General features: G+C 39.5%; 1 protein-coding gene across 4 annotated transcripts in view; it reads right to left on the bottom strand.

Moving 5' to 3' along the window:
* Positions 1-25725, bottom strand: part of COL8A1 (collagen type VIII alpha 1 chain) — a 136900-nt gene that overhangs the window by 39820 nt on the left and 71355 nt on the right. For all 4 annotated transcript variants that reach the window (XM_046659683.1, XM_046659686.1, XM_046659684.1 and 1 more), the window contains exon 2: positions 9941-10055. The gene's annotated coding sequence lies outside the window, so the exon portion shown is untranslated. The remainder of the gene's footprint in view (positions 1-9940; positions 10056-25725) is intronic.

Below are 25725 nucleotides of genomic sequence, written 5' to 3'. Positions count from 1 at the left end.
TCCCTGTACAAGCTGACCTGCTTCAGACCTCCAAACGTCACCTCCTCCGAGAGGCCTGTCCTGATCATCTTACTTAAAGCAGTGCCTTCAACTCACTGTCATTTTCCATCCCTTTGCCTTACTCAGTTTTTCTTCATTACCAGACACTGTATTCCTTAATTATTTGTTTTCTTGTTTATCGTCTTCTCTCCAACTAGATGGAACAGAAGCTCTGCAGGTGGAATTTCGTTTCTGGCCTCATTCACTGCTAAGTCCCCCAAACCTAAAACAGTGCCAGGCACAGAGGCATTCTCAACACATGCTTGGCGAGTGAATTAAAGAGCCTTCTCACCGTCCTCGGGGTCGCAGTGATCTGTTACTTCTGCCACAGTTGTACAAGGAACTCCTTTCTAACACAAGCATCAGAGGGCGTCGTCTTATGTCAGGATCTTATTGTTAAAATAAACTACAATTGTGGGGCAAGCACAGGCCCAATAACTAGGAGATGTGGACCCTCAACTACTCACTCAGTTGTTTCAAGATGTTTAAAATTTCTGTGCTTCACTTTCCTTAATTTCTCCAGTGAGATTGATAGTAACACATCTGGTCTAATTCTGGATTTGCGGTGATGATTAAACATATGCAAAGACTTGGAATGACATACAGAAATCTGTTAAAGTGAGACAGTGATGTTTTACACGGCTCTATGTGAATCGTTACCCTCTAGCCCTCTAGCTCTGCTGACTTATCTGTGTTCCTTCATGATCGTGAATCTGCCTACCTGCAGATCCCGGCATGTTGTACACACACAAGTACAAAGAAACCACTGTCCTTTGGTGTGACAACCACCCTGTAGCATTTGCTTTACTGAGATAAGAAATGGTTTGGTAACTGCGAAGTCTTAGATAAAGAGCTGAAAGGATGAGCAGAGACCAGGTTTTTAAATCTAAGGAAACCTTTGAGCAAAGAAGTCTGGCGTGAGGGAAGCTGGACCTCAGTCCCGCAGCAGAGAGGGGCCGATCGGCAGGAGTCCCCTGGTGAGGACTCTCGGGAGGCAGGAAAAGGCAGGGTGCCGGGGCCACACGCAGCACCCACGAAGAGAAGTGAAACCCACGGCGCTTCACTCCTCAGCCAGCTCCAGGAGTGTTGTTATTTACGGCCAGCACTTCCAGACAACAGACCCGGAGTGCAGCTCTGCTGTCCTGGCTCCCTTCCGACATGCAGGACAATTTGAGAAGAACAGAGATGGTTGCTGGCCATCAGCTCCGTTTGCTGTTTGGGATCACATGCACCGCATAACTTGAGGAGTTACTCAAAAATTCTGTCTGGCTTTAAAGAACTCCAAACCATGTACGCTACATTTTCATTTTTTCTATTTTATAGATTAAGAAAGTGGAGCCCAGAGAGGTTAATGACTTATCCAAGGGTGCAGAGCAAGTTGGACGTTGATTCTAAGTTGGTGCTCTTTTTGTTGCATAATGGTGGCTCTGTGTAGGTAGAAACATTTCCTTGATGATTGCACATGAGCTGATTTCATTTGGAAGAACCAGAAAAAATTCACGGCTGCAGTATGTACTTTATAAAATTTTTCAGACTCCTATCTTGGAACTGATTACCGGCGGCAGGTACCAGTTGTTTCGGTAACTATTTTAAACTGCTGATATGGCAGAGGCTGGCTGGAGTAATCGCTCTCCGGGAGCTGGCTAGATTGAGTCCCAGCTCCACCACTTGACTGACTGCGCAACCTCAGGCAAGTGTCTTAATTTCTGGTACATCCGCAGTTATAGTTCCCGTCTGTAAAATGGGGATAGCAATTGTCTCTCTCTAATGGGGTTGCTGTGAGTGACTGGACATATATGAGGTATTAGAACAGTGCCTAGCACACAGTAAGTGATATATCCATGTTTATTTTCACAGTACCTGGATACAAATGTAGATGAGACTGGAGTAATTTGAGCTTGTTCTCAGAAGTTCTCATCTTGAACACAGTTTTGTTATTCTGTAGTTTCTACCTGCAGTAACTAGGAGTGGTCACTAGATGGCAATTGTGATCCATTGTGGCTTCAGCTGCAGCAGGTTTTAACAGATGCGTCAAACCCTGGAAGTTTTCAGCGCCTGGCAGTGTTGTGAACGCAGGCTTTTCACAAGGTGGGCCTTTAACAAAACTGTTAGGGCCAGCAAAGTTTGCCTTCTGTGACCGCTCTTGGAACTCACCCATAGGTGCCCAGTCCTCCTGAGGGCGGCCTCACAGAAGCCTGGATTTACCTCCCTCCATCCTATTGAGAATTTGCATATTAGGAGTGCTCTCAGTCAGGTGACAAGAGGACAGTGTCAGGATCCTATGTTAAGATTAATCAGCGGTTCTCAAAGTGTGGTTGCCCCACCAGCAGCCTCAGCATCACCTGGGAACTTGTTACAAATGCAATTCTTGGGCCCCGTCTCAGACCTGCTGCCGAGGCATCAGCGTTTTGCAAGCCCTCTTGATGATTCCAAGGTCTGCTAGAGCCTGGGAACCGCTGAGATGAACCATTTAGCATCATATAAATGTTGGCGCTAGGCGGGTCCTCAGAGAATATTTTGCCAACCGGCTCATTTGACTGAGCAGGAAACTGAGCCCAGAGACGTTAAATGACTCACCAAGGACACAGGGTTAGGCTGTGGGAGAGCCGGGTCCCAGGGCTGCCAACTGCGTTCCCAGCTTTTCCCACCATGCCCTTCTCCCCTTCAAAACTCAGGCCACTAGGTGCACATTCTAGCCTGATACCTACTCACCAAGAAAAACCCACTTATTTACTTACACAGGGGTTGGTTTATTCACTTCCACAGACATGTCTACAGGGATACATATATCCTGAAAAGGTGACGCATTTTCAGTCCGCTGTGTGTGTGCGTGTGTCGGAAGTGAGGGGGAATCAAGTAAAAAGAGTCACGCTCTCAATTGCGGGGAGAGGCGTGTGTGCAGGGTACCTGGAAACGAGCGAGTGAAATGAGGTCAGGCGTGGGGATGGGGGACGACAACGACGCGAGGAAGCTTCAGAGCTGAACTCTGGGGGATGGTGGGGGTTCACAGGAGAGGAGGTAGGGAAGAGACGGTTGGAAGCGGGATGGGTATGTGCAAGGACATGGGGCACGACAGTGGGGGAACGGCAAGAGCTAGTGTGAGCGGAAGGGTGTATGTGGAGGAGTTATATTACAAATAATTTAACAGTATTACTACCAATGATAACGTCTGCACTTACTGAGTGTCAATCATGCGCCGAGCACTTCACTGAGCACTTTACATCTATTATTAGTTGACTTAAACCTTAAACAACTTTGAGAAAGTCTACTTTTATTCCTGTTTTATAGATGGCAATAGAAATGCATGCGCTGTGCTATTTTGCTTAAAATTAAGTGTTACTATTTCCACTTCTTACACAGACATTGAACTTTGAGAAAGATTCTTAATAGTTACTGGTTCCAGGACAATCTCTGTAATGTGCAGTAAGGATGTATTTTGGGGGGGGGATGAGGAATATGTTTTTAATACATATAATTTTAATATAAGTATATTCTTCATAAATGCATCAAATCAGGAAGATTTTAACATATTTTCTTCTTTAACTCAAGGAACGAATGTCCCATTATTCTCTGGTCTACCAGAAGTTGTGGAAGTAGCCAATTTCTCACGACAATAAGCAATTTGTGTCTGAAAAGTGGCAAAGAAAACTCCTTTCAATTATTTGACTCACTGAAGAAAGGAAGCTGCATAGTGAATGAGTGACCTAGTCTGAAATCATTGGCTTTGTGATATTTTTGGCTTTTACTTTATAGGCATTCACTGTGAATGTGCTTTTCATATATTATATGAATATTTGTCACTATTAGCATATTTTCTTCCTTGCCCTGGAGTACTCACAACAAAACTAAAAATTCAAATCATAAAGTTCCGGTAGGATTTGAAATACCCAGCCCTTCCCAGGTACACTTGCAGCAATTCCTGGATTCTTTGGGATATTTTTCAATGATTTCACTTCTCCTGAGAAAATAATTTTTCTGCAGCATTTTCTCATCTGCAAAATTTTGGTATTGGATGAGATAATCTAGAAAGCCACTTTCAGCTCTAATAGTCTGTGGATTTACGATTTAATGACTAAATGACACAAGGAGCTCATTACTGAGTTTTCTTTGTAGTAAAATTTTAGTGTTCTTTTCATAAAAGAAGTTACCAGGCCAAATATTTCTTCATGAGTTTTTAAATGTGATGCCGCAAACAGCTCTACATTCACTCTTAAGGATCACTAAGACCCCATCCAACTCAAAGATGTGATTATATGCTATGTTCCCACATGATGTTTTGCATCTCAGGGCTAAGAGCAGGCCAGTTTTGAGCAGACGCCATTAGCAGTGACTGAGGGCCGGTTTGTTTTCATGCGGAAGAGCTCCCTGCACACGGTGCTCTGCTCCTCCCGCTGCCGCAGCGACAGCTCTGAGCTCTAAGAGCTCATAGGACAACCTCGATCTTCACACTCACGGTCACAGCGAAGGATAAACTGTTTCTCAAGAAAATCTAGGAAACCCAATCTAATTCTTATCTTCCCTGTCTAGAGAAGTTGAATAGTCCACAGGTTGCTTTATCTTGAATCAAAGGAAGACAAGAACGCCTGGAAAGAAGAATCTATAAGATGTATCATTATTTTTAAATTTTGTGATTGAGAACAAAATTTGCATTTTACTCCCCCCAGACAGTTTTTGCCTTTTTCGTTTGCAATCGGTTTTGGAGTTGATTATAATAATTTTTCTATTTACTTATTATAAAAGCAATATATGTTTACTCTAGAATTATTACAGAAAAGTGTAAATAAGGACATAGAAATATCTAAAATTCTGCCTCCCAGAGCTGGCTATTATTAATATTTTTCTTTGTATTTTATTCTAGGTAAGCATGAACATTAAGAAATTGGCAACAAGTCATTATATTTTAAAATCTTCTTTTAAAAAATTAATATATAATTAGCTTATATACACAATTTTTAATCTCTGCCTTAAAAGTCACACATTATTAGTATTGTATAAAACATTTTGGTTTTCCCTGTTTTGTGATTTTCAGTACTGGTTTGATTTAGGTCATATTATTTAGGTAACATATTATTACTATTGTATTAAAAATTATAAAACCCTTTGGTTTTCACTGCTTTGTGATTTTCAGCGCTGTTTTGATGTAGGTCCCCTTTTTGTTTGCTTTCATTCCTCCTTTTTCCAGAAAAGATTTAAGGTAATTTCAGCCCACTTTCCTCCAAGTGGGTATAATATATAGAGGAAAGTAAGCGTCTGAAGTTCATATTACATAGTTTTTTTTTTTTTTTTTTTTTTCCACACGAGACCTTTGCTTTATAAACAACAGGTAAATTTTAATATACTGGGGAACAGGGCTATAGCGATTTCTATTGTAACATGAAGAAACCCTTTAAAAAGTGAAGAGTAACTCTTCCTTCATACAATCTTGTTTATAAGCATGAGTTTTTCAAAAATATGTTTGTAAGCCTCCAACGGGCTCCTCTCTGAGGGCAGGCCTCTTGTCTTACTGCCTGATACTCCCTCAGCGTCTGGCGCTGTTCCTGTCCTTTGTGTTTGCTAGATAAACACTAGTGCAGATACAATGAATAAAACAGAATCATGTCCCAATATTCTAATACTGTTATGAGAGGCTGATTTCAAACAGCATTGAAGTTTGAGTTGGTAATGAATAAGACCTTCGTTCTGCTTCCTCTTGCTAATTTTCAAATCCTCAGATGAGATAATCTTGGTTTAGCTCTTAGCATAGTGCTTGAGCCCAAAGAGTACATGCTAAATAGATGTTAGCTTTCAGTGACTTGGGCTATTTTTCTTTTCACTATTTAAGCTACTTCTTTAGAGATTATATATAAAATATCTTAAAGAGTTTGTCGAGGGAATAAATTATACTATATTTTATAATAAATTGGTATATAATTATTATTTTACATTGCCTATATCATCTAATAGTCCAATGTCTCGTTCACTCATAAGTTTTAATGGGAACATATTTTAAAATAAGGCAGGCTCCAGTCATAAATATAATTTATAGTTCTTTCCATGGTACTTTACTCCAAGCCTTTCAAGCACTCAGCAAGTATAAAATGAGCCCTTTTAATGAATGAGTAATTTGAGGTATCAACTAACAAAGTCTGACTTTCTCCTGCATGTGGGAGATGTGTGAAATGACTGGAGCATTGCTGCTAATCTAAATGGCTCTATGTTTGACAGAGCCTTTGGGAATTTGTCTCAGCCACATCGAGACAGGTGCATAAACAAGCCCAGTGCTATGAAATCTGTACTGTGGGCTCTGAACAATGGAATCTTCTACTCCAGGCAGGGCTGTCCAATAGAAACCATGTGAGCCACATACATGGCTTTGTGTTAAAAAAGTTAAAAGAAACATTAAAAAAGCCACATTAAAAATGTTAAAAGACACAGGTGAATTGACTTTAATAGTATATTTTACTTAACTCATGATACCCAGAATATTCTCATTTTAATGTGGAATCCTTATAAAAAGTATTAATGAGATATTTGACATTCTTCTTTTTGTTCAAAGTCTTAGAAATCTGGTGTGTACTTTACACTCTCACTACATCTCAGTTGGGACCAGCCACGTTTCAAACGTTCCGTCACCCACGTGGCTGGTGGCTACCATAGTGGACAGCACAGCCCTAGTCATTCCCCGTTTAGAGGCACCTCTACACCACGTGGTGAAGAGGAGAGAAGACAGACCAGCTCGGAAGGTTCAGCATACATGTCTGTTCCTGGCTCTGACATCTGATGCTGATGTCACTGTTCATTTCTCTGGGTCTCAGACTCCCACTCTCTATAATGGAGGATGTTAATATCCGCCACACTGCTTTTAGGAGGCTGTGGGGAGATTAAATAAGATATTGTGTGTGAAAGTGCTCTGTTAGATCATAAGGCACCAGGCACATGTAAGGCATTATTACCCCTTTTACTGTAGATTTACTCTCATGACTCGCCCAAGGCCACATTCCAAATTGGTAGGAGAATCAAGGCTAGAATCCGGGGCTTCTGACTTCCAGCCATCTGCTTCAACTAAAGGCTGTTCATACCAAGCTGGCTTAAAAAAAAACTCTTTTTATTAAAAAAAAAAAAAAAAACTGAGGAAGGAAAAGAGTGGCAGTAAGAAGGAAATTCCATATTGAATAGTTAGGGTCTTTTGGCACCGTTACAGCGTTCTGCAGTAAAATTATACATACAGGATATTTACATACTTATATATCAGAATTAGAACCATCAAGGATTGGACTTTATTGCTGTCATATAATATAAAACCCCATGTTCTTCAAAGTTTCAAACAACTTCCAAATTGAACTGTGGTTCCCCACTCTATTTATCTCCAAAATGTGGTACGACCACAAGAAAGCCCTTCCGCAGTGGGTTTGATTAGTAAAACAGATATGGACCAATTTAGCAGGTTTTCCATGGATTATTTTTGGTTGCAGATGTAGCTCATTAATTTCCATGCAAGAGACACCACCTCTCTAGTGTGAATCCAAGAGACACATTCATCTCTGAACAGAAAGTGAGAATAATTCAATTCAAACCATGATATTCGGAGCTTCCTGTGTGTGAGGCACATACTTTCATGAGCAAAAGGAGTTTGTTTCTATCATAATTGTCACGTAGAGACATATGCTATTTAACTTGAGGAAAATATGCAATCTGTTTACCAAAATGTCTATGATAATGTGATTCAAGAATCTATGTTTTCAGAAAGTAAAAAGACGATCAGAAAGAAAATTCCAGATTATTCAAAAATAATTTTTAAAGTTACCTTCTTTAACTTCATGCCTCCTTCTTTAACTTGTGTAGGGTGCCCAGAGATTTAGTTGTCTTGATCTATTTCCATTTCCCAAATTGTAAGCCTATCATGGTTTCCATATTTAAATATTTTTTGTCATTTCCTACATTTGTTTCAAATGAATTTCTTCATAGAACTTAAAAACCACATAAAGTATTTAGAGTTTTATACTATGTGAAATTAAGCATAAGCCAAGTTCGTTTTCACTGAGAAAAAGACATACATTCAAAAAGTTCTTTATTCTTATTTCAGTCAAAATTCTTCCTTAAAAATGACTTTCAGCTGGTTATTTTTATAAGAAAACGATCACACATAAGCTTTTGGGCCTGCCTGAATTGATGACCATATTGAATAAATGTAATTTTTGTTTTCATTTGCTGAATCATTTCTGTTGACCACTGAATGAAAAAATTTATTGAGTAACCTTTACATTTTATTGCTTTTGCACCCTAGTTTAAAAACAAAGCTTAATTTTTTAAAAGTCCAATAAAATGTATTTTTGATATTTCCACCATAACTTTATAAGCAATTCCTCTCCTCTACCCTATAATAACCACCTTCTGCATTTTTATGATTTAGTTTAACATTATTACTGTAATTTTTTACTGCGTGAGTCCACCAATGTCCTTGGCAGCAAGATTTTGTTACAAGAAATCCAGAAGCTGAGCCTGTTGTTGGTTGCTACAATGATAAGGTTTTTTTGGATCGAGTCCAGAGCCTTCCCCTGACGTTATGAATGTAACCTCAGTCATGCCTCCTTCGTCAACTTCTCCAAAATACATGATCAGCTCGATCCTAAAATCTGTTGCTTAAATGAGCATATATTTTTTACTCAGTGGTTTTCATTATAAATATTTCATTTGATTAACATCTGGCCTTGATGGAATCCAGCCAAAAGAATTAGTGATACCTGTAGTAAAAATGGGATACCTTAGGAAAATCATTAATGTATCCGCATTTCTCCAGAAACTCTGGAAGGATTCACTCTAGCCAGGGTGTGCTCAAGGGGCATTAACTACGGGGCTTGATGCTGTGCTGTTATTTTCGTCCAAGTGCACCTCCAGCAAGAACACAAAAATCTGAGGAATCTTAACCATTCATTCTTTAAATTACTAAATAAAATTAAATAGACTATAAAAAAGCCATTGAACTGTTAAATATTAGGAAATATTGAGTTGTGTGTCCAAAAGTCACACTTAAGACCAGGCAACAGTAATAATCATAGGATGGCTGTGGATACTATGAGATAATGTCTACTTGTCAGAAATGGATGGTATTTTTGTTTTCCGTCAAGGTTCAAAAGTTAATGATGTACTTTATATTTTAATTGCTTCTACTCAGAGGTCAATTAAGGAACAAAGGAGATTCTGGCATACTGTTATTCTTCTTCCCTGTGGGTATATTCAACATCGTATGTGAACAAGACCACATGTGTTAGAACATGCTGTTGCAGACTGCCCAGATTATCTAGGAAAATTTAGGACACGTCACTTCAGTCATCTGAAAGGAATCATTTCTTCATTACAACTCATAACTTAAAACTATAAAATAACAGCCAGAAAAAAAAAATTGACCCAGTTAAGAGAAATTTGATAATGGTAGAAAAGCACATATAGACATGACTGGGAGATGATAAGATTATTTTAATTTTCCCATTTGCACTGGAATTATTTATTTTACAAATCTCCAGATCTTTTATTACTTAAAACCTTCTGCTGAATCATGAAAAGAAGCTTAAGTTAGCAATTTCCTTCTGCAAAATCGAGCTGCTAGCATCTGGTGGACACTTGGATACCTAGTCAGGTCCTATGGAAATGATTATTTTAAGACTCTATTCAACATGCCCGGACTTAAAAATCAGCTAGAATCACACTCCGCACATGTATTTAACTCTAGGAGATTTTAAAACCTGGCATGAGTAGCGATGGTCTCAAGGTTCTTGCCGCAGCGGAGATGGGGATGGGAGATAGGATGCGCAGTAGGGCCGGATCCCGGTGTCTCCCAGCGCCCTGCGCACCCCCAGCGATAGCCGGCGCGCACCCCGGACCCCGCAGCACCGCCAGCGCGCCCATCCATCCTTCTCACACTTACATTGAGACGTGCGCGGCCGGCGGAATCGAGGACCGGGGTCCTTGTGCCTGTCTGTGGCACCTCGGGGCTGCTTTCCGTTTCTTCACCAGACGCCGCTCTGCGTCCACAACAGCTTCTGAGGGGGAAAAAAGAGGACACTTTGACTCAATTGGAAAGATCACAAGAAGCTGAGTTATTATCAAAGTGCATTGTTGTGGGATCCTAGGAGAAATTACATAATAGGAATATGTAAATACACGCCAATAAAAAATGCTATTATTTATCAAAATGTAACATTCAAGGAGATAGAGATCCTTGTATGCTGATTAGGAGAATATTTTTTGTTTCTGTGTATGCCAGTCTGCACTTATTTGAGACATATACTATAGTTTTTGTCCAAATAAACAATTTATTGTATATATTTATTACTTTTCACAGTTATATTACGTGTTGAGTTCTCATTAGTTTAATTCTCATTAATACAGATTTGAGATAATTTAGAAAGGATTTGGGCATCTGCTACGGAGGAAGCAAATTCACGCGAAGTAATAGCTCAGGGGCAAAAGTTCGGTTTATTTAAGAAAAGTGAGCTCTTCCAGCAACATATTTGCATCCAAATTATATACACAGTATTTGAGTTAGAAATTATTCTTAGTTATTTCTCAAATCAGGTCTGATAGAGCTATAACTTGGCAACACGTTTAGGTTTTGCTTGAGCTCTCCGTGTAATTTAATTAGTTGAGTACATGGTGTATATCATCTGTAATTTAGACTTTTGACAAATCATATGGGACTTCTCTCCACTTAAACAGGATTTCAGAAATTTAACTCTGTGTTTTGGAAAACAGATACTCCCTATTTTGTTTTGCTATATTTCACAGATTTATTTATTATCTACATTTGTTGTTCAAAAAGGATTTGAATAGCAACAACTTCAGACATTTAGATAAATAAAAAAATTTGAAAGCCAGGATTGATTGATTAGGAAATAAGTGCAGAATTGGGTATCCAATTTAGAATTTCTGCAATGTGATATAATGATATATTCCAGAACAATTCTTTTCATTAAAACTTTTTGTAATAATGGAAATCTTCTCTGACTGCTCACTATGATAGCCACAAGCCACATATGGCTACTGAGCACCTGAAATGTGGCTAGTATGATTGAGGAACTGAATTTTTAGTTTTGTTTAATTTTACTTAATTTGAACTTAAATATCCACTTGTGGCTAGTGGCTCCTGTTTTGGAAAGTATAGTTCTACTTTAGCTGTATTCAGTATTCAACATGAAATGAAGAAGTGCTTGAATGTCTAGCTGCCGCACGTCTATAAAACATGAGAGTCCCCAAGACGTCAGGCCCAGGCTCTGACGCGCGGCCTTCCCCACGGAGCCCTCACAGCGAGCGAGCTTCGGCCTGGAGGGTGCATACAGCAGCGTTCTGAACTTTGGCTCAACTTGCGGATATTCAGACATAAATAAAGTTTGGGTTAGCCATAGGTGATCTGAGAACGTTTGTCTCCGGAAAGCTGTGGGATCTCGAATTATCTCTAGTAATAAAGTTCAATGACGGTAAATGGACTCAAGGGCTTGACTTTCCAGTACGTTGCTCGTGTGGAATGATGGGCAGGTAATAGGGACAGATGGGAAGGAGATTGCCATGAACACAGCTACCTCCATGGAAAGGAATCTCTCCAGATTCAGACTGGAGAGTAGGAACAGGCTGATAAATACTTCTGAGCTTCTGCCCAAATCATTCGCTAATAAGCCTTCACTGAGCACTCCATGTGCAAGGCACAATGCTTAGTGTTGGCGATAAAACGTTGAAAAAAAATAGATGGCTCTTGTCCACATGGTGATGAACTGCATTAGATAATAAGATTTTTTTCCAGTGTCTTCTCTCAAAATTCACTTGATTCTGGATATGGTAAAAATAAAACAGGAGAAAGATACACAGGATAAATAGAAACACTGAAGATCACTATTGAGTGTGTGTCACACATCTTATTCCATGTACTTCTCTTAGCACAGCTTTCATGGTGCCATACCCAGTTAGATGACAAGACTAGTTTTTTTTATTCATGCTGAAGAAGATTCACCCTGAGCTAACATCTGTTGCCAATCCTCCACTTTTTGCTGAGGAAGACTGTCCCTGAGCTAACATCTGTGCCCATCTTTCTCTATTTCATACATGGATCACTACCACAACACGGCTGCCTATGAGAGGTGTAGGTCCACACGGAGCTGAACCTGGGCTGTCAACGTGGAACATGCCGAACTTAACCGCTAGGCCAGGGGCTGGCCGACAAAACCAGTTTTTGAAATGCAATATTAGAAGCAGAGAAAATAACTGAAAAGATCTTAATTGCCATTTTAGAACATGAGACGAGTATCATCACTTAGCATTTATTGAAACGTTTGCAATGTATGTTTAAAGAGGGTTCTTTCCTCTCTATGAGCCAGAATAACGCCTTTTAAAATAATTACTAATCACAGACTTTTTTGTTGCTATTATGTAATGACACTCGTCTTCATTTTGACATTCACAACACTGTAAGAAAGAGTGCTACAATCACCATTTATGAAATCAATCAAATTAGTCAATACTCAAGCACCATTGCAAGACCTGAAGGGAACTATGAGTTACATAGGCCAAATGTAGCTCATTGTACTTCAGTTCATTTTGGAAAAAGGAGCCAGAAACGTGGGAACGTACTAAGCAAGAACTATTTAGTTGGACTTCTATTTTTCCCTCTACACAGCAACTACATAATTAAACGTATGGCTCAATCTGCATTTTTAGATGAATTTCCAAATGTGTCACTGATGGAAATTTCAGTATGAAAATGATTAAGAATTAAATTAAATGAATGCAGCCACAATACATAGACTTAATGTATCTAAAGACCATAAAGTCATTTCTCCAAAGATAATGTCCTTGACTTTGTGGATAGACATTCTGAAAATAATTTTAAAAATGAATTACAAAGCAACGGAAGAAATCACAAGAAAAAAAGGAGATAAATTTATATAAACACTCAAAAACCATTGCATATAAAAAATATGAACAAAATTAAAAGGTGAAGGGAGTTTGCTTTATTCTTTAAAAAATTTTATACCCTATGGAGATTTGAAAACATAGCCACAGATTCTTTGGCCCTCCTCTGTGCTCCCTCCCATGGAGTCTGGGAGGGCTTAGGACAGCTTTGACCAGTGAAGGACCCTGGAACTTCTGAGGCTGGATCAGGAAAGGCCACGAGGCTGCTGCCTTGTTGCGGGAATACTGTCTTTTGCAGTCCTGAGCCTCCAAGTAAGAAGTCTGGCTACCCTGGGACCACATTCGGGATCAGGCACACATGGGGGCTCCAGCTGGCAATGCTCCAGAGCTCAGCCTTCCTTCTGTCCCTGCCAGGGCACTAACTGAGTGAAGCCATTTGGGGCCCCTCAGGTGAGCCAGTCTGCCAGGTGAGTGAGCCATGAGAGCAGAAAAAGCCCCCAGCCAAGACCCATAACATTGTGAGGTAAAATAAAATGTTGCTTTCAGCTACTAATTTTTGATGTGGCCTGTTATGCAGCCACAGATAACTGATAATAGATAACTAGAGCATACCCTCTTGAATGGATGATATTTTTACAACAAAAATTAAAAAATTGAATGCGAAGGACACTCTGGGAAGTTATTTGCAAAAACTGACAAAGACAGTAGTAATGTTCTTCCTATATAAAGAGCTCTTACGAATCACCAAGAAAAAAAATACTAACACCATATAGGAAAATGGGCAATTAAATAAACATAAAATTTACAAAAGAAAAATAAAAAGCCTAAAAAAATGTAAAAAGAAAAAAGTCCAACCTCATTAGTAAGTAAAGGAAACATGAATTAAACAGTAGAATTAAAATTTTGGCTATCAAATTGGCAAAGAAAAAAAGAATAACATTGGTTTGGATTAAGTGGGAGTATAAATGGCACAAACTTTCTGGAAAATAAATTGATATTCCATATTCAGAGTTTAAAAAATATCATATTCTTTGACACCAATAGGAACGTAAGCATTCGGGTAAGGAAGTAATCAGAAATGAGGTAAAATAATATAGAAAATATTTATCACAGTTCTATTTATAGGAGCAAAAATACAGAAACAAGCTAAATGTCACTCGATACAGTTAAATATGTACTTTATATTACATAATATTATTTTATTATTTAGAATAAAAATTTAAAGATGTTTTACTTTTTAATTCTGACCGGGGAACACCACAGTAGAGAAAACTGGGGCTTTTCGTCACATAGACCAGGCTTTGATTCCTGGATTCGCCGTTTGCTTTTGCAGGATATTTATTTGGAAATTTGACTGACCTCTCTGAATTTCAGTTTTCACGTAAGGAAATTGGGATGAAGTACCTATTCCATTGGGTGTAGTGATAAGTAAGTGAAATGATGGGTAGAAAAATAAGCATAATTGTTCCTCAATAGGGGTTGTCTTTTTTCTTACGATCTAAGGACACGAGCTGAGCACCATATCCAAGTTCACACCACATTTCAACTTCACTAAAAGCTCTTCCTCTCTGGCTCCCTCTATATACCCTAGCCCACCATAGTCCCGTCTCTACACCATAGTCAGAGAGATCTTAAAAAACAAAATAAAAAATAAACACATCCATTTTCTTGCTTACAACTCTTCAATGGTTCCAATTGCATTAAAAATATATCTACTCTGCTCCACCCTCCATACAGCAGATGGGGTGACTTCTGGAAAAGTAAATCAGATCATGCCATTCTCCTGCTCAACATCCCTCCCCTTGCACCCAACAGCTCCCCAGAGCGTTGAGAACAGACCTCAGCTTCTCTCTGGCTTCTACGCCCCATCTGATTCCTACCTTGCCTCCATCCCGATCTTGACCCCTCTCCTCCTTGCCTTTATTCTCTGGCCACACTGGACTTCTCCTTATGGAGAAAAACATCGTGCTGGGCTCCACTCTCTGGCCGCTGCTGTTGGTGCACTGGAATGCTCTTCCTCCAGAACCCTGCATAGCTAGGCCCTTCACCACTTGCATCTCAACTGGAATGTCTCTTCCTCACAGAGGTTCTTCTTGACCATTCAGTCTAAAGTCAACCACTCATTTTCATGTATCTCTAATCTAATTCTCTTTCCTTGCACAGTAGCAGCTATATCTTCCTGACTTCATCATACATTTTGTTCATTTGCATTCTGCATTAACACCAACCCTTCTTCTCTCCTCCCCTCTTCCTTGAGAGAAGGAAACTTGCTTGTTTTGTTTACTGGAGGATCGTTTGCAAGCAGAACCAGGCCTGGCACATGGCAGGTGTTCCACAAATATTTGCTGGGTGGCTTGCAAATACTTTTTGTACTTCTGAAACACAGAACTTTGCGATGCAAAAGAAACAGCTTGACATCATTTTAAAAAAGCCAGAAATTGTAAATTATATGGGTATTTTTTAAAGCTTTCGTGGTTCTGATTAGAGTCAAGTACATTGCCTCAATTTTGAAAAAGGAAACACCCCCAAGCTGACTCACAACAGCATAAAATTATTTCAGGAGTGTGATGAGAGCCCTCGTCAAACCAGATACTTTAAAATACACCACCACTCAGCGGGCTCCTTGCTTTGAAATGAAGAAATGTGCACCTCCCACGAATATTATTATTGCTGCTGAGCATGCGACTTATTCACTGGATAAGTAACAAATCTTAGTAGACTCCCCTTTCAGCACTGAAAGTGTTGAAAACAGGGTTTCATTTTTTGAGGCTGGTTTAATACAAGCCTATAACGAGGACATGCCTTAATTGCCCCATGGGGTGGATGGGAGTTAAGCCTGTTCCTCTTGGCGTCATTTGCTCTGGGACTGCAGGAACTCAGTGGTTGGGCTTCAATGGCCAGAAATGATCCCAAGATTCTACAGTAATGAGATCTATTTCTATAGAATCCATGCGAAAAGTCTGAATTGCTATTTATAGATATGCCATTCCATATCAGAAATTATATAACATTCAGACATTCGGCCACAAGTTTTGCTATGTGTTTCAACATAGCCTATCCCCACCAGTTTTGAATTTCCTCCACAAAACAGGCTGACCACATTTTTATGATTCTTGAAGGGAAAGGAAATACATTTATTAAACATGTCCTTCGGGCCAGCCTCCTTGCTAATTGTGTTATCTGTACAGTCTCATTTAATCCTTACCACTGTGCAGCAAATGAGTAAAGGCAGCGAAGGCAGATTCTATTCTCCCCCACAGTGTCAAAGGAGATTGGCAAAGCAGGAATCAGCTAAGTCAATGGCCTGCCTTCTCATCCTGCTGACGTGATCCCAGGGGTGAGTGTCGAGTGTGTCACAGGACCCTGTATTCTACTTTACTGATTCATGGCAGTTGTCTGAAGCATGACAAATGTTACTTATTACAATGCTATTAAATTAGGCACAAGATTTCCATAGGAACTCTGCATTTGCGTTGTTTAGAAATATCAGGGCTTAGAAAAAGACAACTGGGTGAGGCACCTTTAGATTCCTGGAAGCCATTCTCATCATGCCGTGGAGTCAAAGATCTGATTTGGTTTTATCAATATTGTTTGCAAAGGTGGAGGGGGCTGTGTGTGTGTGGGGGGGCCCATTTCCCTCCACCCATCCAAAGGAACTCCTTAATCCTTTAGCCGAGTTTTTAAAAAGTTAACGTTGTACTGTCTCAGATAAAACTAGGACTGTGAATTCCATTTCTATTGAAATGGGATCAATTCTGAATTAACAAATAAAACCTGATAAATTAGAAGAGAGGGAAAAAATCTGGTAAGACTGTACTAAGCCACCATTGAAGTTCTGGACTTTAGGGTCCCTGGCTTTCTTTTAAGGGCATTACAGTTAGAGAGACGTTCATTTTCCTTTATTTATAAAACCCACATAATGGTCATATAGTTCAAGGAAGCCAAGTCTAAATGATCCAGTAGAAGAAAGGACTGAAAAGATCTAAATATTTGAAGTACATTTAAAATCTTTGGATTCTATTAGTTTGGCATAAGGAAATTGGAACTGAGAAATTAACACTTCAAGATGTGGATGAATTTGAGTAATAGTGACTTCAGTTCAGAGAACTGGAGAGCAGAAGCTTCACTGGTTGGAACTAAAGTTAGGTCTCATCATACAACTCAAGAGGAGATATTTAACAGGAAAGAGTCTATGAGATTTTCATTCCAGGTGCATCCTTCTGATACTTTTGCAATAGACAGAAATATATCAAATGTTTCCTAGAAGTTCCTCATCCTTGCTGAGAAACTATAGCCCTTTTCAAATGAAACCACTGGATGAATCTTCAGACAGGATAAACTATTGAGAATATAATGGTGATTCAAGGAATGGTCAGAGGTCATCTAAATAACACAGTTCAGGAAAAAGACTAAGACTATATCTCTATAAGGTAAATAATCAAGGAAAATCTAGTATCCAGATTTTCCAGTCATCCAAATATTTGGCATTATAGAGCAATGCTTAAATTGAATCAAAAAGTCCAAAGTGAGTGGATCCCTTTCTTTGGGTTAACTACATCATGACATCCTTGCTTCAGTCATCTTGTCATCTGCATTATGATTCGTTCATATATTCATCTATACAATTAGTTAATTGAGTAGTTGATTAATTAAACATACCTCATCTAACATAACCTGTGAAACAATTTGTTTTGGGCAAGTTTAAAAAACATGCCTTAGGTGAGTAAAATTTGACTTAGTTTTACCTCCCGTTAAAAGATGATTTATTCTTGTTTAAGACTGATGATACTGATTAAGTAACAGAAAACTAATTAAAACCATGCCCTGAAATAATCATTTTATGGACCTTTGAAATAAATGTGAAAAACTTCAAGCGTATCTTTGTAGTCACTTGCCTTATGGAATAACTATGATCCAGACCCTGGTAGGAGGAAGCAGGAAGGAGGAAAAAATGTGTCGTTTGTGTTTGGGATATAATTGAGGCTCTGAAACAGTGCAGAACCTTGACTGGAAGAGCAGGATGAGAACCAGACTCTTTTGGGATATCAGGATATGGCTGAGCTCCATTTTTGGTGGGGAGAAATTGATTTCAACGTTCTAGATGATGGTTTCTTTTGGACTTGAATGTGAAGTTCTCTCACCCCCACAACAATCAAACTATATTGTCCATAATCCCAGTCAAATTTGATTTCCAGAGAGAGCTCTCTCAAAAAACCATTGCTCTAAATTACGCCATTACTCAGTAGTAATAGTAATAGCTATTACTTATTGAGGATATCTTATGCGGCAGGCTCTGTGCTAAGTATATTTTACATATATATTATATCACTTAACCCTCACCATGATACTACAATAAATCAATCTTCTTATATTTAAGATTGTTTAAAGAAACTTTAACTCATCACACACATTTTGAAGATAGAGTCCATGTTTTGTTCCTCTCTCTCTCCCCAGCACACAGTGAGTGGCTCATAATTGGTGTTTGAAAATACTTGTTGAATTAAATGAAATGTCATTTCCTGTGCTTTCCCTGAGGGGAAGGTTTTCATCAATCATTTTGCCCTTTGTCCCTAAGAGTCTTCAAAGTTACACCAAACAGGCATTGCAAATTTTTAACCCAACTAAGAAATGTGGATTGACTCATCTCTGTCTACTTGGGTGAGTGAGGAAGACTAGCGTAAATGAAGGTTGGAGGAGGGTTGTGTGGGGATTGGTGGGAAGGAAGAAACACTAACTCTGGTGAAAATAACTTTTGTTCCTTCTGGGCTGTAAACATAAAGAAATAAGAAAGCCACGATACTGTGAACTTGACAGTCTTCCGTGGAGAGTCTGAAAGACAACAACCTCCTTTGGCAATGGGCACTGACAGATGATGCTCTGAGCTGAGAACTCCAGGAAGATTGGGTTTATACAAAAGAGAAAAGAGGGTCATCAGGGAGGGCAAGCTCGTGAATAAACGCAGTCTTGTTTTCTGTGCATTTCAAGCCCTGATGTACTAGATTTTCCAGTTGTTGATTGGACCCTTGTCGTCACTGCTCAATTCCTGATGATCCCTGACATTCATTGTGGCTTTGGTGTGCTGCATATAGAAGGACCATGGGATGACACAGACTCTACAAACTAAGTCCTCTCTCTCCAGCTTTGATTAATTCATGGCATTGTTTTGTTTTTTCTTTTTTGAGCATCTAGTCATGCCAGGAACCATCACCGTCAAGCACAGTCACGTGGTGCCCACCTGTGTGTGCACGCGCCATGTTGTACATAGCAAATTAGAGACTCCATTCCTTGCCTCCAGGAGCTCACAATAAAAACCAGACAACAGAGGTGGTGAACACAATGGGGCAAAGAGAGGCACAGCTGTATAAACAGAGAAGTACAACAAATTAGAGAATTTTGGTATGAACTGTGAGTGCAAGTGCTGTTGTACGCTGGAAATAAGAGAAAATTCTGCTAGTTGCAGAGAACTTGCTAGAGTCTGTGTAAGGGTAAGGAAGGACAGGGATGGTAATGGTGGAATCATCCTGCTTCTTTCAATTAGGAGGGAAAGAAGTTTCTTTTGGAGTAGGGGGAGAGATTTTTTCTTCACAGGTGTTTACTCTGAGGGCACATGGATTGCTACTTGGGTCTAGGTTCCTGTAAGAGATTCAGCTGAAAGCAGCCTAAAGAAGGAAAATAAAAAAGTATTAAGCAGGGCATAGACTGCCAGAGAGATTTCACAAGCCTTCTTTCCACTGGAAACCAGGCTAAAAAGAAAATAAAAACCAGAATGTATTATAATTGTACATTCCACTTATAACCAACTAGCATATGCCAATTGATTTTCCAAGGAAATGATTACTTTGGGCGAGTTTTATTTATTTTATTTTTAAGGGGCAACATGTCTTGCCATTGTCTAGCATTTACTGTCTTTGACATCTTGAACATTGTCAGGAATTAATGTGGGCCTACAGAATTCAGCTGAAAGCGAATTCCAGACAGGTCTCTATCTCAACCACCACGGGCTGATAGGCATCTCTCTTCTTTTAAATATATTCATATAGAGAATTTGAAAACCTCCCCAGGAATCTTTTCCAGGGTTTATAAAACCTTCACTGCCAATAAGATCTTTCCATTGAACTTAAATTCCTTTGGTTGTAATTTAAATTCATTTCCTCTTCTTTCCTCATTAGAGAGGAGAGTACTACCCCCAATATCCACTCCTCTAAGCACAGCTGTTAAACAAACCCCTCAGGCTTCTCTCCTGGACACACAAAGGATGGTGGAGCCAGTATGGAGATTTCTCAAAAAATTAAAATAGAAATATCATACGATCCAGCTATCCTACTACTGGGTATTTACCCAAAGAACTTGAAATCAATGATCTAAAGAGATTTACGCACCCCTATGTTCATTGCAGGATTATTCACAATAGCCAGCTGTGGAAGAAACCCAAATGTCCTTCTATAGATGAATGGATAAAGAAGATGTGGTATATATATATATATATATATATATATACACACACACAATGGAATACTACTCAGCCATAAAAAAGACAAAATTCTCCCATTTGCAACAACATAGATGGACCTTGAGGGGTGTGATGTTAAGTGAAATAAGCCAGACAGAGAAAGACAATACTGCATGATTTCACTCACAGGTGGAAGATAACAAATACATGGATAAAGAGAACAGATTAGTGGTTACTAGAGGGGAAGGAGATTGGGGGGCGGGGGATGAGTGAAATGGATAAAGGGGCACATATGTATGGTGATGGATAAAAATTAGACTACTAGGGGTGAGCACGATGAGGTGTATTCAGAAATTGATAAATAATAATGTATACCCCAAATTACAAAATGTTATAAACCATTATGATCTCAATAAAATTACTAGGAAAAAAAAGAACATTCCTCAAAACAAATGAGCATTTTTAGAATATGATGACACAGTTTCCTTTAAAAGATAATCCTTTATTTCGAACACTTAAGTAGTATGGAATTTAAAAAATATTTATATTATTGAAAGAATTCTCAAAAGTAGGGCATCGAAAAAAGTCCATGGCAGAAATATTTTAGGGGCGGATCTCTTTCTCCAGTGATTATATCTTGTGATCAATTTTCACTTCATTTCCTTTTAAACTTTCGCTGAACTTTGAATTAAGCATCAAAGGAACATCAGGGCAAGCCACATCACCTCCCTCACTTACAAAAACCCTGTGTCTGCTAAAACATTCTCAGGGATTTTGCCTTTTCGTTCATCAGCGTGGCCATCCCTTGTCTCTTCTCTTGAAGACACACCTTACTTTTAAGTCATTTTCTGCTTGACTTGAAAAATGTTCTTCATCAAACCTAACGGTTAATTAAACTCAGGCAGTCTGAATCTAAACACACTTCAGATATCCGAATGGGATGGACACTGTGTAAGCAGAGCCACTCTTCTTCTGTTATTACAAGGTTGTCAGCAATTTATTTTCCGCCCCAAACAATAAACCTACCTGAGTTTTAAGCCACTTCTTTCGCCCTTCTGTGGGCACCCCCACGCCCCTCTTTCCTTCTCTCTCAGTCCTGTCCATCCTGCCTGCAGACGTGGCTTTTGTACCAACTGAACACAAAGCAAGTGTTCTGCACTGACCGGTGGGCTGGCAGGTCTGCTTAGCAATCAGCTGACATTTCTAAGGTGTCTTTCGTGTTTTGTCCTGTCTTGCACCACAGAGCTCCCACTACATGTCCCTGAGGAACATCTGCACTTTTCAACCAGTAGGTGTGCCTCCTGGCTTGGAGTTGGAGTTGGTGGTGAGCAAGCGGGTAGCATCTTGCACTGCCCCATCTGGAGTGCTACTCCCTAAATTCTGAATGGCTTCAAGAATGCTCTCTGCCACTCCTTTCATCTCTTCCTCCCTTCCTTTTCTTCCGGTTCACCTCTCCTTCTCTCCTGTCCTTGGCCGCCTGTCTCTTTTCCTCTGCTTATCCCTCCCACCACACTGAATTCACCAACAAAGCAGCGAGGGAAAAAAGTGGGCCAAAGAGAATCATTATGAGGCTCTTTCTCCATTTGTTTTGGTTCTCAGAAACTCCTCAAAATCCTTCTCAGGTCTTGACAAATGATTTGTCCCCAGTTTTAATTCCCAAAACAAAGATTGCCTTTTCTTAGCTCATAGTCCAGTTCTAGCTTCCAGCTTTTGAACACATGGCCTATTCTTTCATTTTCCTGATACCCTAACCACTAAGCAGCTCATTCCGCAGTGGGAAACCAATTCACATACGGCTCAGAGTGTTGGAGAAGACTGTTCTAATTTAGATTCTTTCAGGTATTTATGCCAATTTACATGATACATTTTTATGAAAGACTGCTTTTCAGTGAATATAATCCCCTGCTGAAGATCTATATATCATTATTATCCTTACGTAATGTTATCACCTTGAGTTCTGAGAAGGGGAAATTCAGGTCAGCTGGGCATCTAGGAAGCCATCCAGAGTAATACAGCATACATGTACAGTAAAATTGGTATTAAGAACATGTTAAATAGAAGGTCTGTAGGTTTCTAGAGCTTTTTCCTTCTACATCTGGCCACTTATCTCTTTCCCTGAAAATTCTCCACTTGTCATTTCATATTAGAAAATAATATAAGATATACTTATTCTGAGGCTGGCTCAGCCATACACAAAATAGTAACTTGCCTCTTTTGCTATAATCTTAGCAGAGAGAGATCAACTGGATGAATCATAATATGGTATTGGGGAGGCAGCCAAGTGAGAAGTTCTATGACAAAAGTAAGAGATCCAAATGGATCAACTCTAGATAAGAACTGTCTACCCACAGGCTTTGGGTCCATAAGATTCAAGATAGCTTTGTCTTAGAGACCATTGTCATAAAGATGGTCAAAGACAGGCCTGGATCTGAAAACCATAAATGATTATAATTCTAGCCATGTGGACCCACAGATGTGCAAATGCACAAAGGAATCCAAAGTTAATCTAACTCAAAGCAAATGTCAGAACTCTGAGAACCCAGTTAGATGGAGGAAGCCACCAGTGACCATCCTAAAGCCTGTTCAAATGGCCCCATTGCCATTAGGATGGAGTCCGTGTCCCTGGTAGTGCACTCAGAGCCCTGTTGACTCTGCAGCTTCCTTTCTCCCCTCTCCTGGCTCCTGCATCCACACACAGTTAAAGGAAGGGAGCACACTCACCTTCTGGATTTGTCATGTGCTGTTACTTCTAATTTGTTACAAGTTAACAGGTCCTTCACATCTCAGCCCGGATGTCATTCCCTCCAGAAATTTGAGGATACAAATCTCTTACAACAATCTCTGAGTTAGGACTATTATTATTTCTACTTAATAGGTGAGGAGAGCAAGGCACAGAAATGTGAGCTGACTTGCCCACAGCTACCAAATTTCAGACCCAGAATTCCAACCAGGACTGTTGGACTCTCGAACCTGGGCTCTTAACTTGTTATTATATTTAGTTAATACTTAACATTCTCTTATTATTATAATCATTATTATTGTCATGAGGCACACAATAATGCATGCTAAATAAAAAGAAGCTGGAATAAGAAATCTTGTCCTAAGATGTGGAATGCTGCTTAATGCTTATTTAATGAAGATGTGGCATTCTGGTACAAGTATGCAATTGATTTTTTTACTAATATTGGCTCATAGAATTCCATATTATTCATCTTTTACCACATGGAGTCAATGAAGTTTTTCTTACCCCGGAAAAAATGTTTCACTTCCAAAGATAAGACATATTGCCAGAAATCGATGCTGCGGTAGAAACCTCATTTAGAAACAGCTGTCAGTCACCTGGGCAGGCTCAAGTGGATTTTCTCTACATTTCAAAGGATTGTAGGATGGGATTAGCAGCAGCCTATTGGCTGTCCTTCCCTGCCCTCCCTAATTAGTTCTAATTAGTTCAAAACCTCAATCAAACTTGCCAGTTTTAAGTTTTTGTATTAGCTTTTGTGGATTCTCAGAAGTTAATCAAGAATGGTTAAAGAAACAAGAAAATGTTTGTTCTCCTCTCTGCCTCCCTGCTCACTCAACTGAGTATTAATTGCATACCCACTGGGGGCCCATCCATCACAGTGTTCTGCTGGACTGCAGCTAAATAAGCCCAAGTCATGGTACTTGTCTTCAAGGGGCCATCCGTCTGATTGAGACGATCAGATGTACATGAGAAACAATGACAAGACATTATACCTAGTAGATAACTGTGTTCTTTCTCAGTTGTCTGGACCAGCCTTGGGGACTGTAGGATTTCAGAAGAAAGGGAGATTCATCAGGGCAGAGGAGTGAGGGAAGATATCCCAGAAGAGATGGGAAACTGGGTCTTGCAGAGTGAATAGGACTTGAATAACTAGAGAGGAGAGGGGAGATTGTGGTGGGTATGGGGAAAGATTTGGCAATGGAATAAATGTCTGTGGGACTGTAAAGACACTGGTCTGGCTATAAGAGAAGAAACATTTTGGAGATGGATGAACATTATGCTTCCATGTAGTGAACGGAATCCTTGAATAACAGGCAGAACAATAATAAAATACCTAGAGCTAGATGAGCCCTTAGAGAGCATCTGCGTTGGGCAATTCCATCCACAACAAATGATCCAGCCCCAAATTTATTACTGGTTTGTAACACTGGGCAAGTCAAGCTCTCTGGAGGGTCACCATTAGTTAGAAAGTATAAGAACCATGACTAGAGCAGCAGAGATTTTAAATGATAAACCTAACTGGGATTTGGTCCTCTTCTGATGCTAGCACATCACTAGGTTATATGACCTTGTGAAGGTTACTTATCTTAGTTGGGCCTCAGTTTTCACATCTGTAAATAATAGGAGTTGAACCTCTTGATTTATTTTCAATGACACTTTGAGCTCTAAGATTTGTGACTTTGATTCCTTTTGCATTTTGCACCCATGTGATCTTTTATGATGGATGAACTAGGATGGATTTTCAGACCAAACTCAACCAACAGCCTGAATTTCTCTTAAATGGATTGTTCTAAGTGGTATGTTGGATGTGTCACGCCTCTGTGGGGCCATGGAAAGTCAAATCATAAGATCAAAGATTTTAAGGCTAAAATAAGCTTTGCTGGGCATAAGCTGAAATGGAAAACAGTGTTCAGTCAGTTCCTACCTTTACGTAAATGGAGTGATGTTGTTGATAATGATGATAAGGAAAGATACATGCTATTTACTGAATGCTTATTTTGTGCCAGGAATTTTACATGTAATATCATTTATATAATAACCCTTCATGTAAACATTATCTTCTATCTATCGTGCAAAACTCAGAGGTTCTATGACTTTCTCAAAGTCACCTAACGCATCAGCAGCAATGCTGAGATTCAGTTCCAGGGCTGTCCACACAAAAACTTCCTTGCTCAGTGAAGGATTCAGGGGCCTACATTGCTAAAATTAACACAGGTCCTAGTTCCATATGGAGCTGGGAAAATTTGAAGCACACTGGTAAGTTCCATGGAAGCATTAGGCTCCTTAGAAATCATTCGGATTTTCAATTCTCTATTATGTTTAGGCCAGAGAGTCAAATACCATGGCTGGAATTTAAAAGGGACTGAACAATCTTATGACTAATAATAGCATTTGTAGTCATGAGGATTGAGACAAAAAAGGAGCAAACAGCAAGCTTTCAGGTCAAACATTCAGCACCGAGCAAATACTTTTTTTCCTAAGTTCAAATGTCATGCAAAGAAATGCTGAGGCTTGACTGCAATTGTGACTTGTACCACTAAGAGGAAGGGGTGTGGGTCATCTGCTGCAACACAAGACCAGCTGCTGCATTTCTGTCTTGGTGTCTATTTTTTCTAGC

Source organism: Equus quagga, chromosome 4 (genome assembly GCF_021613505.1).
Source record: "Equus quagga isolate Etosha38 chromosome 4, UCLA_HA_Equagga_1.0, whole genome shotgun sequence".
In the NCBI taxonomy this organism is placed as follows: Eukaryota; Metazoa; Chordata; class Mammalia; order Perissodactyla; family Equidae; genus Equus; species Equus quagga.
The sequence above is the reverse complement of the archived record's forward strand: the minus strand, read 5'-3'. Positions and strand labels throughout refer to the sequence as shown.